Below are 14,584 nucleotides of genomic sequence, written 5' to 3' on the forward strand. Positions count from 1 at the left end.
CCTTTGAAACACACAGGTTAGGTAATGAACCATACATCTTAAAATTACAATATGCAATAATGAATTACGACCAAAGTTTTAGGTGTTACTGAAAAACTGTTACTTGACGAAACAAATATTGCTTTTGGTAAAAATAAAATAATGAGCATTTAAGCGTCTATAATTAACACACATTGTCATCAAACTTTTGTCTTACAACAATACATGAAGCAATTAAGCAAAGCTGCTTAGATTTAGCATACTTCCTTTATATTGTACAATTGAAACGGAAATTTGTTTTCAGAAAATAATTGACATTTCCCTGAAATAATTTAAAAAGAAACCATCCTTGAAATCTTTATACCGTTTTCAGAATACAAAGCATTTAATAACGGCAACTTTTAAACAAGCGACGGAGGCAAAACACAAGTTGGAGGACTCACATGATAAGCAGTGTACTGCAGCAGTGTTGGAATTGTGTTCCACATTGTTGGCACTATCTCGTTTTCAAATCACTTTCTAATAGACTGCTCACTTTTATCCCCGAGACCAGCGGTGTTATCACCAGAGAGAAAGAGAGAAAAAAAAATTCGACAATTTAAAATAGAATTAACGAATCTACAATTCCGCTGGGGATGAAAAATAAAGTTTAATTGTCACGTGTATTTTTTTGTTGTTATTGCATAGACAGCACCCATTTGCCCGTAGTTATACATACACACACACAGACCGCGGGGATCCCATTGGCTCAAGCTGTCCACGAATCAGCACCAAGTTTGCCGATACGCATGCACGACAATTTCAAATCTCTTTTGACTCTCCCCCGGGCGCTGTAAAACGAGACAGAAGTAGCTGTGCTTGATATGCATAACACTCCTGCATTGTTCTGCCCTCCATTTGGTGTCCCGCTTTGTGTGCGCACGCGTGCGTGTCTTTGTTTTGTAATATATCTAAAAACAGATTGAAAAACAACTCCGATGAGAATAGAATGTAATTGCGCTTTTCGATCGTGATAGCGCGGTTGTGCAGGAATGTCTCCGACCTGTTGTTGGTCTGTTAAACAAATACAGCCACACGTGCAATGATAATTGGCACTGATCGTATGCAAAATAGTATACAATGATGTTATGCACATGGACTCGAGTGTCATTTTACCTCAGCTTACACCTTTTAGAATTAATACGTCTCTTATGATTGGTGATTGAAATACAAATTGTGATGATGGCGTAATGTGATGGAATCTATATATATGACCGGTATTAGGTGTCTAAAATCCAGACAGAATAATCCCCGTTCACAATGAGCACGTATTTGTTTTACACAGACTCGATTCCTCTTGCATTTATTTGGGTCCCATATTTTAGTTTTTTTTTTCAAATGCACTTGCCAGTAAAGTCCGTCAATCCAGCAGCATCATCTTGTGTTTAACAACAGGGGCTGGTCATTCTCGATGAGACCTAGAAGGTCAACACCGGCCCAGCTGTTTTATCTCTTAAACAAATGCCGCTTCATGAATTTCGCCAATAGGCAGATAGAGCCAATCGACCGATGGACTAAAACGTATATATATCTCTATATGCATTTTTTAATATAGTGACTCAGAATGTAGTTTTCTACTCGTGCAGTATTTACTTGTCGGGCGGAATTTGTTTTTTTGCTTCTCAAGAGCAAAGGCGGTCGTGTTAAAAGGACCTATTGTGTGTGTTGCTACCATGCCATAGCTTCCCCCCCGTCCATTAGCGCCCTTATGACCGAGTTTATAACCCGCACAGATGCACATGATGGGATGCCCCAGGTACAAAAAAAACTAGAGGGGGTGAGAACAACAATCAACGCACAATGGCCAGGCAACGCATTGCGGGACCTTGTGGGCAGTTGATCCCAACGGCGCTCTTCATCTTGCTGGCACAACACATTCTTTTCAAGACCCCCCCCCCTCCCCACGCCGCCGCCACGGTAGTGTGGAGAGTCAATAGCATCTGTGTCAGGAGACGCCCCCGTCAAGGCTGAAAGCCAGTGACTGATTGCTGCCAATTAACAGGCTTGCGTGTTCCTTCACATGACTGACCTGTCACATGCAAGCAGCGAATGCCAGTGCATACACTGCGCTCAATTCATAGTGTCCGACGCACGTGTGGTGAATTTCCCCGTCCAAACCCAATTGCTCGAGGGGGGGGGGGGGTTTAGCGATAAAGCGTTTAACATTGCGTAGTTTGAGTTTGTTTTTCAGCTCAACACGTAGGCTTTGGCGAACGATATTACCCATAGTAAAGGCGTTTGGGTTAGTTTATATTTACGCGATCACACACAAAAAAGCCTCGATTATGATTCGTCTGTTTTCAGCTTACATTTATTTTATTTTCTCTACCGATATGGTATGACAGTGCACGCGCGTGTTTGTGTGTTTCGATACAATATATCTAAATATATATCGGTGCACAATGACGAGTCAAAATTACTCGCCACGTTCGGAATTGTCACTGCCTTCTCCTAGCATGATTATCTTAAATGTACGAGGCTGGTTAATTTGTTTTGTAATCGTTTGAAGGACACAATCGGAAAGCAGAGAAGGATACATAGATCTACTTTTACCTTGGGCAATTATTGATGACCGAAGGGGATTAAAATTATGAAGTGAATAGGTGAACAGAAAATATGATGGAGTACTTATTGTAAACTATGAATACAATTAAAATTACAAGATTAATTTTAAAGTGTTTTACGAATACAATTTTATAATTTTGTGGGTCAAAATAATTTAGATGGAATGCATTTTAGAGCTATTGACATTCAAAGCATTCAACCAATTACCATTAAATCTGACATTTTATTTGGATATGGAATAATAGAGGGACGAATGCTACTTTAATTTGTTTGCTAGACTTCAATATTACATAAGCTTACTGACCAGAATGTTCGTTCAAGTCTTATTTAAGTAAATTACAATGAGACTAAAACGTAAAAATCTATTTGGTAAAAAAAAACGTTTTAATGCACACACTTTAATCTGCACTGAAAGTATAAAATGTATTATTTCGACTCCAGAATTACATACATTTCATGTCCTGAATAAAAGTGGGTGGCCTTACGTAAAGAAAATGAAACATATCGAAAGGAAACCACCCAGTTTTATTCAGCACATCAAATTTGATTAACTCTGGGGTCAAAATGACGTATTTTATACTTTTGACTGCAAATAAAAGTGTGTGCATTGGAAAACTAGTTTATTTTTTTTTACCAAATTAATATTTTTACTGTTCAACTTCAACGATGAATTCCTGCCCCAGTAAAGAGAACCACGTCATCTGTGAGTGCCCCCCCAATCCCAATGCCCAGCCGCTGTCACCTCGAGGCATTGACGGCTTCTCACGGATCGATGCCTTTGCTCGCAAGGTGAGCCAAAAACCACTCTCTTTTGTTTTTATCGCAAACAAAAGTTCTGCGTGGCGGCCGATGATGTCGATTTAGCGGTGCGTGAAAGAGGCTTTTCGAAAGTCAACCGTTTCAAGCTCGTAATCATAATGGTTAAACATTTTAAAGTACAATCCATCCATAGATCCCAATGCGCCACCGTATATGGAAAACAGGAAAAAAAACAGAGCTGCAGTGTAATCGGCCAGAACTAGTGGCGATGAAGGCCAGTTTAAAGAGGCGAGTTTTCGAGACAGACTTAAACATCTATCTTACGACTCTGATAATCTTACGAGCAAAGGCAAAGGGTTCCAAAGCTTGCGGGCTGCATGGGCAATAAGGACGATCGCCACAGAAAATTAGCCTTGAATGGGTAAAGAACTACCCAAGAGACCATCCAGAAAGGAGACTGAGCGGTGAAATCAGACCAGGTGCGTGGTGGTGCTGTTGATTAGTAGAGTCGTAAAAGGTGCATGGCGCAGCCATGCAATTTCTCGCTCTCACCACTGTTGGCAAAAGGATATGCGCTGGAGGGAGCTCTAGAAAGCCCCTTTAAACGATTATCGTAACGATGTAATTGATATATTAAGGGCAACTTCACAGAGTCTCAGGACAATATATATTTAAGGAGGATCTTGCCAAATCCCTATTAAGGATTATTTTGCTTGTTGGCGGAAAAAGAAAACTAGAGTACACGGAGAAAAGTCCACACACGAGGGTCACACTCAAAGGGCCGACCACACAGAAGTTTTCACAAATTCGCGGTAGTGCCACCTGCTGGTCACTATTTTAGTAAGCAGGTTTTGATCGTCTCCGATTGAAACTATAAACTAAACAATTCATATTATTGTACGTATTGTACGTCCGACGATTCTCTCCACGTGCTTCTTCAGCAACTGAAATCAGATGTCACATTTTTTTGGAGTAACTTTTTTTCTACGTATTTATCATTCAATTAAAATTCGCCATTTGAGCGCCCCTGGTGAATAACCCACACAGCGAGCATGTGCGCTGTGAAATCTGTCCCTGCACCGTTTGGTTCTCTTGTTCACGCAACGATTATGACCTGTTCAGTGCTGCCGACCTTGTTAGAAACCAATTCTGATATTATTTGTCACCCCCCGTGCCCTTTTAAATGCCAATGGTCATCCTATAACGTCCCATCAGAAGGGAGAAACACAAACAAATACACTTTTTTGTTTCCTGTTTTGAAACGACTCTACGCCGTATGGACCTGAAAACTCAATTTCACTGTACAAGAATACTTTTAAACCGCATGGGCTGACAGGTATGCGTTCAATGATACATTTAACAACACATTTATATTTACGCGATCTAACCCCCCCCCCCCCAAAAAAAAAACTATATTATGGAAGGTATGCGTTCACATGAATCAAACAAATATGCGCATGGTGCATGCACGAATGTGATTTTCAGTTTGAAAGCGTTAATGCTGTAGGCATTAATCTCGCCCAGAGGCAAAGGTTTTGAGCTAAGTTTAACACGTATGCTTTCGCGACCAATATCATCCACAGTAGACTATTTTTGGCTTAAATCGCGTAAATATATAAATGTGTCATTAACCCCGCCACCACCCGACACAGCCAACTAGTAAGGTTTGTCACGTAAACAGAACGTGCCAATTCGTCACTAGTACAGCACACCGGATGTGTGTTGGAGAGCCAAGCCACAACATTTACAATCTGAGTACGACGTTTCAAAAGTAATTGCAACTAGCTTAATCAGGCGACAGCCAGGTTTGTGGAGAAGTCCATCTGTTTCGTGCCATGCGGAATTCTTAATTACTGACCATTCTTGATTAGTCAGCAATTAAGCTTTGGGCTAAAGTGAATGTTGTGCTATGGTGCGTAGGCTCTGAGCTGACAATTGCGTCCAACGCACATTTGTTGAATTAATTGAAATCAGGGCCGGATTAAGGTTCTTGTAGGCCACAGGCACTTCTGTTGAGCCTTCAGTGATAGCTTTCTCCTGGCTGTGCTGCTCGTGTTGCTCTCTCCGATCAACCATAGGACAACAACAGCAACAACAACGCTTGTCTTCCCTTGCATTTACTCTCTATTGAGAATGAGAGTGTGCGAAAAATACCATTCGAAGATTCTTTTGTTAATTTTTTCAATGAAATACATCTCAACAAGTTCATCTCCTGGTTTTTTCGGTAAAGTGACTTTGCCGAAAGAACCAAGAATATGAATCCCTGCAGTCACGAAAGCTTTAAATCAAAATTTAAGTTCATCTCCCGCGTTAATTTATCTCACTTGATGAGAAAAGAAAATCAATTAACATTCACATCACTCTGCCTCTTCGTATATACACTTTGCCCATCCTTGCAATAGAGAAATATATGTATTTATTCAAGAATATATCTTGGTTTAAAAAATGTTATCACACAAACAAACCAGAAAAAACCACGGTCAACATTTTTATTTCGTAGGTCCTAGGCACAGTGCCCTGATTGTTATGAAAACCATTATTCGGTTTGCGGATTCCGTGCAGGGCTGCGTGTTTATCGTTTCTCGTCTCGCACAAGAGTTGGCTTGAGGATTTGAACCCAAGTTGAGCTGAAGACTTCATTTCAACTCCTGAAGATGCTTGCACTAGTGGCGTGGCGAAAACAAAGCTCGAGAAATAAATTCTCACAGCACACAGCCCGGGCAGATTACAAGAGACCTGTGCAAATGTAAGTGTTAAATATTAGCTATTTAAGCTGACAAACTACGGATGTTTCACAGTAGTGGGATATGTATACCATTGCTGGTTTGTTTTTTGGAACTTTAATTCTTACAATATGCAACAAGTTTAAGTTGTGTTCGTTTCACCAGTCTGAGAATAATAATATATATAGGCAAATAATTAATCGCGTTTTTGTCCGCTTTATCTTTGCACCGAATGTAATTAGCCGAGGACCTGTTGCTTGTGACAGGTTACGCGTATGCATGTGTTTAACTTATTTCGGCACCGTACATGGGAGGTGAAGGCCACTCCCTGCCAGAAGGGCCTTCACTCGGGGAGGGTATTTCTGCCTCCTCTTGGACACCCATAAGCGACCAGCCGATCGATCAACTGTGGTTGCTGCCCATGGATTATTCTGCGTGGACAGAAGCGGGGGGAGATTTAAGGAACCTGCTTCATTATATTAACTGCCACGCCATGGCAGGGGGGGATCGAACCGGTCGCTTCTGGATTGCAAGTGCAGTGTTCGAACCATTACACCACTGTGGTAGTACCCCTGGCGAGGCGCTTTAAAGATTAAATGAAGCCTGAGGTTGAAGTTAAATGTTTGAAGAATTACAGTACTAGGGTATATGTGTACACGCATATAAGTGTTTATACACCACGTAAACATACGTGATTATGTAGTCACATGGGCATTTATTTTTGCATATTTAATTAAGCAAAGCTTTTAAATGTGTTCGACTCGACGTACATTCCTAATTAAAACACGGAGACACTTATTAAATGTGCTTCATGCACATTGGGCCAAGTCTAAAATTCCACGGCGACTATTATAAACCTATCGCGGTACCCTTTCGCACAATCAGCAGAAGAAACTAAAACATTTTTGTCGCACCGTACGTATAGCCAACCGTGCTAATCGGAGGTGCGGAACCAGGCAGGTGCCGAAACAACCAGGTACGAAACCAGCCTGGTATGGAACCAGGCAGGTACAGCGGCTCAGTGGAAGAGTGAGTGGCTCGCAATCGGAATGAAGCGAGTCCAACTCCTCGCCGGCGAGTTCAAATCCTACCAATTGACTCAGCCCATCACCCCTGCCGGGGATCTGTAAAATTAGCACCACTTTGTGGGAGACTCAACAAATGGTGTTCCGATGCAGAAATTTGGCCCCCTGCCATAGGCATGTGGAATTACCACCACTGGCCAAGGTTTATATTTAATAGATGAGTACCATTTCAACCAACGGTTATTTGTGCAATCCGCTACTTTGACCTTTTGTCGACACATACACTTACCTGACTGCACCAGCTGTACTCCAGCATGATTTTGCTTAGTCTCCCGATGAAGTGGGGCTTCCCTGCTGAAGCGGTTATCCCAGCCAGGAGGGTCGAGTGCTCACTTTGCCAGCCCCGGGTGCTTTTGTGTGTCCCTCCATCGGCAGGCCTACAATCCCCGCTTTGTCCACGAAAGTTTTTTTTTCTAAAAAGAAAGAAAAAAACGCCAAACCCTCCAGCCCCAACCCTGTGGCCGGTGGGTAATGAACTTGAAGCTTTTCTTGCAGAGTCAATGAATCGAGAGAAGCCGGGTTAAAAGAGAGAGAGAAAAAAGGGAGTCAGAAAATAAATAATCATATAAAAGCGGCGGGGCTAATTACCGGCATTCTTGAACGCATTACGCATCCAGCACCCAGTCCTCCTTTCTCTGATCCTGTGTGTTATTCCTTAATTATTCCAGCGAGGTCGAGATGGGGGGCGGGGTGACTACGCAGCTAATAACTGGCACAGGATAGACCCGATCTGGTGTCCGCTGCCACCATGGGATGTCCCCTTTCGTCGGCTCGTGACCACGCCCGCATTTACCTTGCACTCAGATCTGGAGCTTTTGCTGGACATCCGTGGCCCCTCTGGAAAGCTATTAAACAAAAACAAACAAACTTACCAGGTAAGACCCGCTGAGCTACTTAGCACTTTTTTTCTTTTTATCCAAGAAGCTGCCTAGCCACAAATGATAGCTCGATGAAGGGGCTTATCGCGTGGAAATTCACAGCAGCCAAATAATGTGAATGCGTGTTGATTTTAAATGTGGAGGGGAAAAAACCAAACGATTCGGAGGAATGTCCGCGCGAGCACAGTGAGAACATGCAAACTCCAAATATACAAGCGTCCAGATTGGGATCGAACCCACAACCTCATGTATTCCAGGCAAGGTAGTTAACGTCTCACCGCCATGGCGTCCATAGAAGGACTTCGGTTTCGAGCTGGATAGAAGGCACTTATCTTTGTTTTTTCAAAACTTTCAGCAAGATTTGTAGATTGTATTACCGGTGACCGCATCTGCATGTCCCACTTTTAATTATTTTGTTTTGAGTTACTCGCCTTGCACGTTTAGGTAAGGAACGAAACAGGAGGACATCTCCACAAATCTGGCTCTCGCCTGATGAAGCTAGTTGTAATTACTGGCGAAACGTCGTACTCAGATTGTAAATGTTGTGGCTTGGCTCTCTAACACACCGGTGTGCTGTACTAGTGTAGTACCGGTGAAGACGCTGGACACCCAGGTTGAGGCACACGTATATTTATTTTCAGCTTATCGGTACAGGACAACACTAGAGGGGGTAGCGGCCCCCTCACCCGGATAACTGGGGATACCCCCTAGCTAATCTCACCTATCCCCAAGTCCTCCTCTAACGAGCTAGGGGAGGCTAACTGGCCCGACACTGGTGAGTCGGGCTACGGTCTCCGGAGTCCCAGGGTCTAACCCTGGTTCACGGAACCACGCCTCTGGCTCGCTCCTCTGCAGCCCTGACAAGGGCGGCGTCGAGGGGAGTCCAGGGCTCTAGCTAGAGGATCTTCACTCTTCCTCCTTTGTTCCCAGACTGAGCCCCGAGCTCTCTTTGTCCTCCCCCTTTATACCCCCCATCAGGATCACAACCCCCCAGGCTGCCTGATGCGGACGTCGCTGCGGGCACCCCCCCCGTGTACTCCCGTAACTCCGCCCACTGTGTTTGTTACCCATTGGATCGTATGCACTTACAGCCCTCCCGTAACAGCCCTACATCACCCCCCCCATTACAGCTCGCAGCCGTCCCGGCTGCAACAATTCCAAATAAAGGAACAATTACCCCTCGACCCCGTGTGTGCCTCATTTTTTTCAACAAAATGCAAATAGCAGAACAACAACAAGAACAACAACCATACCCCCGAAGGGAATGTCCGGCGCACCCCCCCCCCCCACATAAATACGAAATCCGTAAGCACGTATGTACAACTAGCCAGGAACTCCCCCATCACACACAGCACACCCACGACACACAACGCACCCACAACACCCACACCGCGCCCACACAACACAACACACTCAGTGTGCAAGGAGCACACCACCGACGCAGCATACAGTAACCATGACACGTGAAGGAAAATAAATAAGAAAAGTTTTTTTTTTCTTTTTTCTTCCTGCTGTATATTATAAGAGTCTGCGCATTTTAGCGCGCGTCCTTGCCGCAGGCCCGTCACACGGGGCAACCCCGGACGGCGGACCATCCGGTGGCGGCTGTCCCATTCGAGGTGAGGTCGCGATTGAAGTCGCGCGACTGTCGGCATCACCTGTGGGGGTTCCAGGGCGTGAGCCCGTCATTCCCGGTACACCTGTGGGTGGGACAGCCGGCAACACATCAGGCGAGAGCAGCGACGGACCCTCCGAGTCGGCCGACCCCCCACATGCTTGGCCTCGCGTGCGTGGCGTGGGCCCCCGCACCGCAACAAACGGCTTCAGCCTAGAGGGGTGTACAAACCACCGGCGCCTCCCCCATTGGATTCGAACGCACTGAGGCCTCAAAACCTCAACAACCTCGACGGGGCCCCGCCACGGGCGTACGAGTTTAGAGGAGGTCGCGAGTGGTACCTGGGGACAGTGCAGCCATGCCCTGTCCCCCGGCTTCCACTGCAGCACGTGCGCGCGAGCCAGTCTGAGGCGCTCGTTCGCCTTCTGACGCCTGTCAGAATTTAGCCTCGCCGCATCCCGCGCCTCAGTCAGTTTGTCAAGATTAAATTTAACGTGATCGTCCAATTTAGATTTGCCCAGCGGCACGGGGATCTGCAACTGTGCCCGAACAGGTGGGTCGGGTTCGCGGCCATACATAAGAAAGAAAGGTGAAAACCCCGTCGCAGCATGGGGAGCCAATCTGTATGCCGCTAGAACCCCTTGAATATGTAAGTCCCAATCAGCCTGTGAGTCCGAAACTTGCTGCGACAACATAGACGTGATGGTGCGATGCAGACGCTCGACCATCCCGTCCGTTTGCGGGTGATAGGGGGAGGTTCGAATTTTTTTCGTTCCCAGGAGATCACAGACTTGTTTTATGAGTTTCCCCGAAAAATTCCTACCCTGGTCGGTCAACAACCGCTCCGGGGCACCTTTGTCCATGACATAACCTTGGACAAAGGCGTCGACGATGGCTGCTGCCGACTGATTCGCCAGGGGCCAGGCCATAGGCCAGCGCGTAAAATATTCGACCCCAGTAAGCAAATATTTATTTCCCCTGGAGGTGGCGGGGAATGGCCCCAGAATATCCAGTGCGACCAGTTCATTTATTCTGGAGACCTGGATGGATTGCAAGGGCGGGTTCGACTCCCGTGCCGGTGGTTTGCGCTGCGCACACTGAGGGCATGCCGCCAACAGGTCAGTGACATCCTTTGTCATACCCGGCCAAAAAAAATTCAGCTGGAGCAAGGCGAGTGTTTTCTGGGTACCTAGGTGGAGGAGGCGCTCATGAGCAGCCCACACCACCTTACCTCGTAGGCCAGAAGGGACCACCAGCCGGTGACGCTGGGATTTCCCGTCCCAATGCATAAGCAAGCCCGCATGGGTTTCCCATGCGTCGGCATGACCCGTCACACGCCCCCTCTCCCCGGCGCGACGACGCAACGCGAGGAGGGAGGCATCCTCCAACTGGAGGCGCCCCCATTCATCAACGGGCAATCCAAGCAGGGAATCTCTCCCCTGTTCGGCGATATCAATGGGGACTACCGTTTCATCGTCGGCGGCCGCCGCCAGGACCGGAACCATTATGTCCCCTACTGGCTTGCAACGCCCCGACCCCAGGAGACATGCGCATTCGGAGGCGGTTGGCATCCGTGACAGAGCGTCAGCGTTGGTGTGGCGAACGCCCTTACGATAAGTGGTTTCAAAACTGAAATCCTGGAGGACCTCCAGCCATCGGGACAATTGTCCCGATGGCTGTTGAACCTTCAGGGCGTACTGCAGTGCCGCATGATCTGTGCGGACGGTGAAATGCCGACCGTACAGATATGGGCGATACTGTTGGATGAAATAGACAATTGCCAACAGTTCCCTACGGGTGACACAATATCTTTGCTCCGTTGGAGACAACACCCGACTGCCGTACGCGACCACCCGTTCCACGCCGTCAACCACCTGGGAAAGCACGCCTCCAATACCCGTGTTGCTCGCGTCGGTGTCGAGCAAAAACGGCCTCGAAAAATCTGGGTAAATCAAGGGAGGAGCCTTCACCAGCGCGTCCCGAAGGGAGCAGAAAGCAGCTTCCTCATCCTGACCCCAGTGGAACCGAACCCCTTTAGATGTTAACGCGTGTAGGGGTTTGGCAATCGTTGCAAAATTAGCGACGAAGCGTCGGTAATATGATGCGAAGCCAATAAAACTCCTGACCTCTCCCACCGAGGTGGGAGTCGGCCAGGAGCTGACACACTGCGTTTTGGCGGGATCGGTAGCAATACCCGAGCGCCCTACGATGTGCCCCAAATAACGCACCGACTCGCGTAACAAATGGCATTTTTGGGGCTTAAATTTCAAATTAGCAGCCCGCATCTTTAGGAAAACCGCCCGCAACCTCTGGAGATGTTCATCAAAAGTTTTACCAAAGACAATAACGTCATCCAAATAAATCAGGCACGATTCCCATTGCAATCCAGCCAAAACCAATTCCATCAATCGCTGGAAAGTTGCCGGCGCTGAGTGTAAGCCCATCGGCAACCGGTTGAATTGGAACAGGCCGTGCGGTGTACGGAAAGCAGTTTTAGGCTTAGAATCATCGTCCAGAGGAAGCTGCCAGAATCCCGAAAGTAAATCTAGTGTGGAGAAGAATCGCGCTCCCGCCAAAGCGTCCAGCGATTCGTCCATCCGTGGGAGCGGGTATGCGTCGGCAACCGAAATTTTATTAAGGCGCCGAAAATCAACGCAAAACCGCAACGAGCCGTCCTGCTTTTTAACCAGGACGATCGGCGCTCCCCACGGGCTGGTGGAGGGAGAAATGATGTCGGCGGCTAACATGTCATCAACAGCCGATTTGACATGGTCCTTTTCGGCGGGACTTAACCGAAACGGATTTTGGCGAATTGGCGCGCTGTCACCCGTGTCAATATGGTGACGCAGCAGGTGAGTGCAACCCAAATCATATTTATCACGACTGAAAACGTCGGAAAATTCCCTCAGTAGCGTTCTAAGCTGTTGGCGCTCTGAATTTGTCAGGTCCGTCGATCCCGCACAAAGCGCGTCGATCCACCCTTCATCGCTGTCCGAATGTGGGAGCATCCGGGAAGCAGTGCCAACGTGGTTCGCGACAGGTTCCTCGCAGGGCACTGGCGTCGCGTGAGCGAGCACCGTCCCTTGAGGAACCACCACCGTCTGCGATCCCACATTGAGGACCGCGATGAAAGGGTCCCCGTCCCCTCTTACGACGGTCTGGGCCGGAATCAAATGAGGCCCATTAACCCCGGCCCTAGACGGTCCCAGCAAAACACCCTGATCCCCTATGCCCTTAGCGAAGGGCCTACGAAGTTTCAGAGGCACTAGCATTTGAGCTCCCGGCGGCACACGAACAGTTTTAACGACGAACGCCGGTACCGTCGCGAACGCCGACCGAGCTGCCGCAGGGGATGGCAGGAACGCCATGCGCCGCCCCGATGGAAGCTCAATGCATCCTTGGTCGATCAAAATACGAATGGGCATTTTACCTAAGAAATCCGTCCCCAGCAGGCACAGAACCGCCAGCGAGGAGGAAACGAAAATCGGCCCCGACAATTTGATGTCCCCAATAGAAATTTGCGCTCGAATCTGTCCCATGATGCCGAGAGAGCCCCCGTTAGCGGCATAGAATGGGACGTTAACCGGCAGTAAAGGCCGGCTTTGTACGGGCAGAATATTGTAAATTAATTCCGAAATGATTGTCGCCGATGCCCCCGTATCGACCAAGATGCGTACTTCTACCCCGTCAATGTGTCCGACTACGGCCGACGACCCTGACGACGCGGCTACCACGCGATGGGCCAACACGGACCACTGTTTGGGCTCGATTTGAGTCCCCGCAGTGATCCGCGTTAGCCCCTCGCAACGCGACATCGGCCCCCCGTTTGTTGTGGTGCGAGAGCGTGCAACGGGTAGGTGCTTTGGCCAAACATGTGTGGTGCCGCGACTCGCCGGGTCATGTTGCTGGAGCTTGGGAGGAGGAGGCCCGGCGTCCCGTCGAGCCGTCGTCCCGCGCTGTCGAGGAGAGCGGCACCCCGAGGCGACGTGGCCCCGGACGCCGCAGTTGAAACACCGCGGGAGCCCCGGTGGAGACGACGGGCGGTTGAAACGGCTTGACCCGTCCCGGGCCGACCGTACTTCTTGCGCCTGTTGCCGTCGATGGTCGACGGCGAAGAGCTCCTCCGTCGGAAGGGTGGCTGCAGCCACCGCACGCCCTGCCGATGCCCTGCTGGCTTTCCGCCGCAGGGACAGAAGGTTGGCGTGAAGGAGGCGCGCCGCCTGAAGAGAGGTCATCTCGGCGTCCTCCTGTGCGACGACAGCGATGTCCAGGTCGTCTGCCAGGAGGAGTATTTTCTCCGTGACCATCGCGTCCACGCCATCGTCGTCCATACGGGGAAAAGCCGTCTTAGCCAGCGCTAGGAGGCTCGTCCTGTATGCCAGGGGCGACTCCTTCTCACCCCGCTTGCGCTCGTAGAACCGCTCTCTGCATTCCGCTGAAGGTCCATAGACCCCGGCCAGCAGCTGTAGTGCCTTCGGCAGAGTAGACCGCTTCTCTTTCGGCGCCGATGTGAGGGCGGCGAGCGCGTCTGCGTCGAGGAGCGCCGGCAGCGCGCAGAGGGCTTCATCGTCGGACCACCTTGCCATTTCTTGGTGGGCGATGAAGCGTCGCTGGAAGCCGCCCCAGTCGCCCTCTGCACCAACAAATTCTTTAAGCGGAGGCAGCCGTTGTTGTAGCGCAGCGTTCGCCTTGGACGTCTGTAGGCTGCTATCCCCGGGACTCGGCTGTGCGTCGGCGCGAATGGCAGATGGAATCGCCTGTCGCGGATGTGATGACGCTCCCTCCGCTGGAGATGACGCAGCTGTCCCAGCGAGAGCGGTGTCGGACCCAAGGTTGAGCCCGGCCACGCCCTCCGCAGCTGCCGTGACGATGGCGGGAAATTCAAAGCTTGAGTTTTCAGAAATGGCGGGAAGGCGCTCAGGTTGACGGCTCCCCTCGCCC

Source organism: Lampetra fluviatilis, chromosome 40, assembly GCF_964198595.1.
Source record: "Lampetra fluviatilis chromosome 40, kcLamFluv1.1, whole genome shotgun sequence".
Taxonomy (NCBI): domain Eukaryota; kingdom Metazoa; phylum Chordata; class Hyperoartia; order Petromyzontiformes; family Petromyzontidae; genus Lampetra; species Lampetra fluviatilis.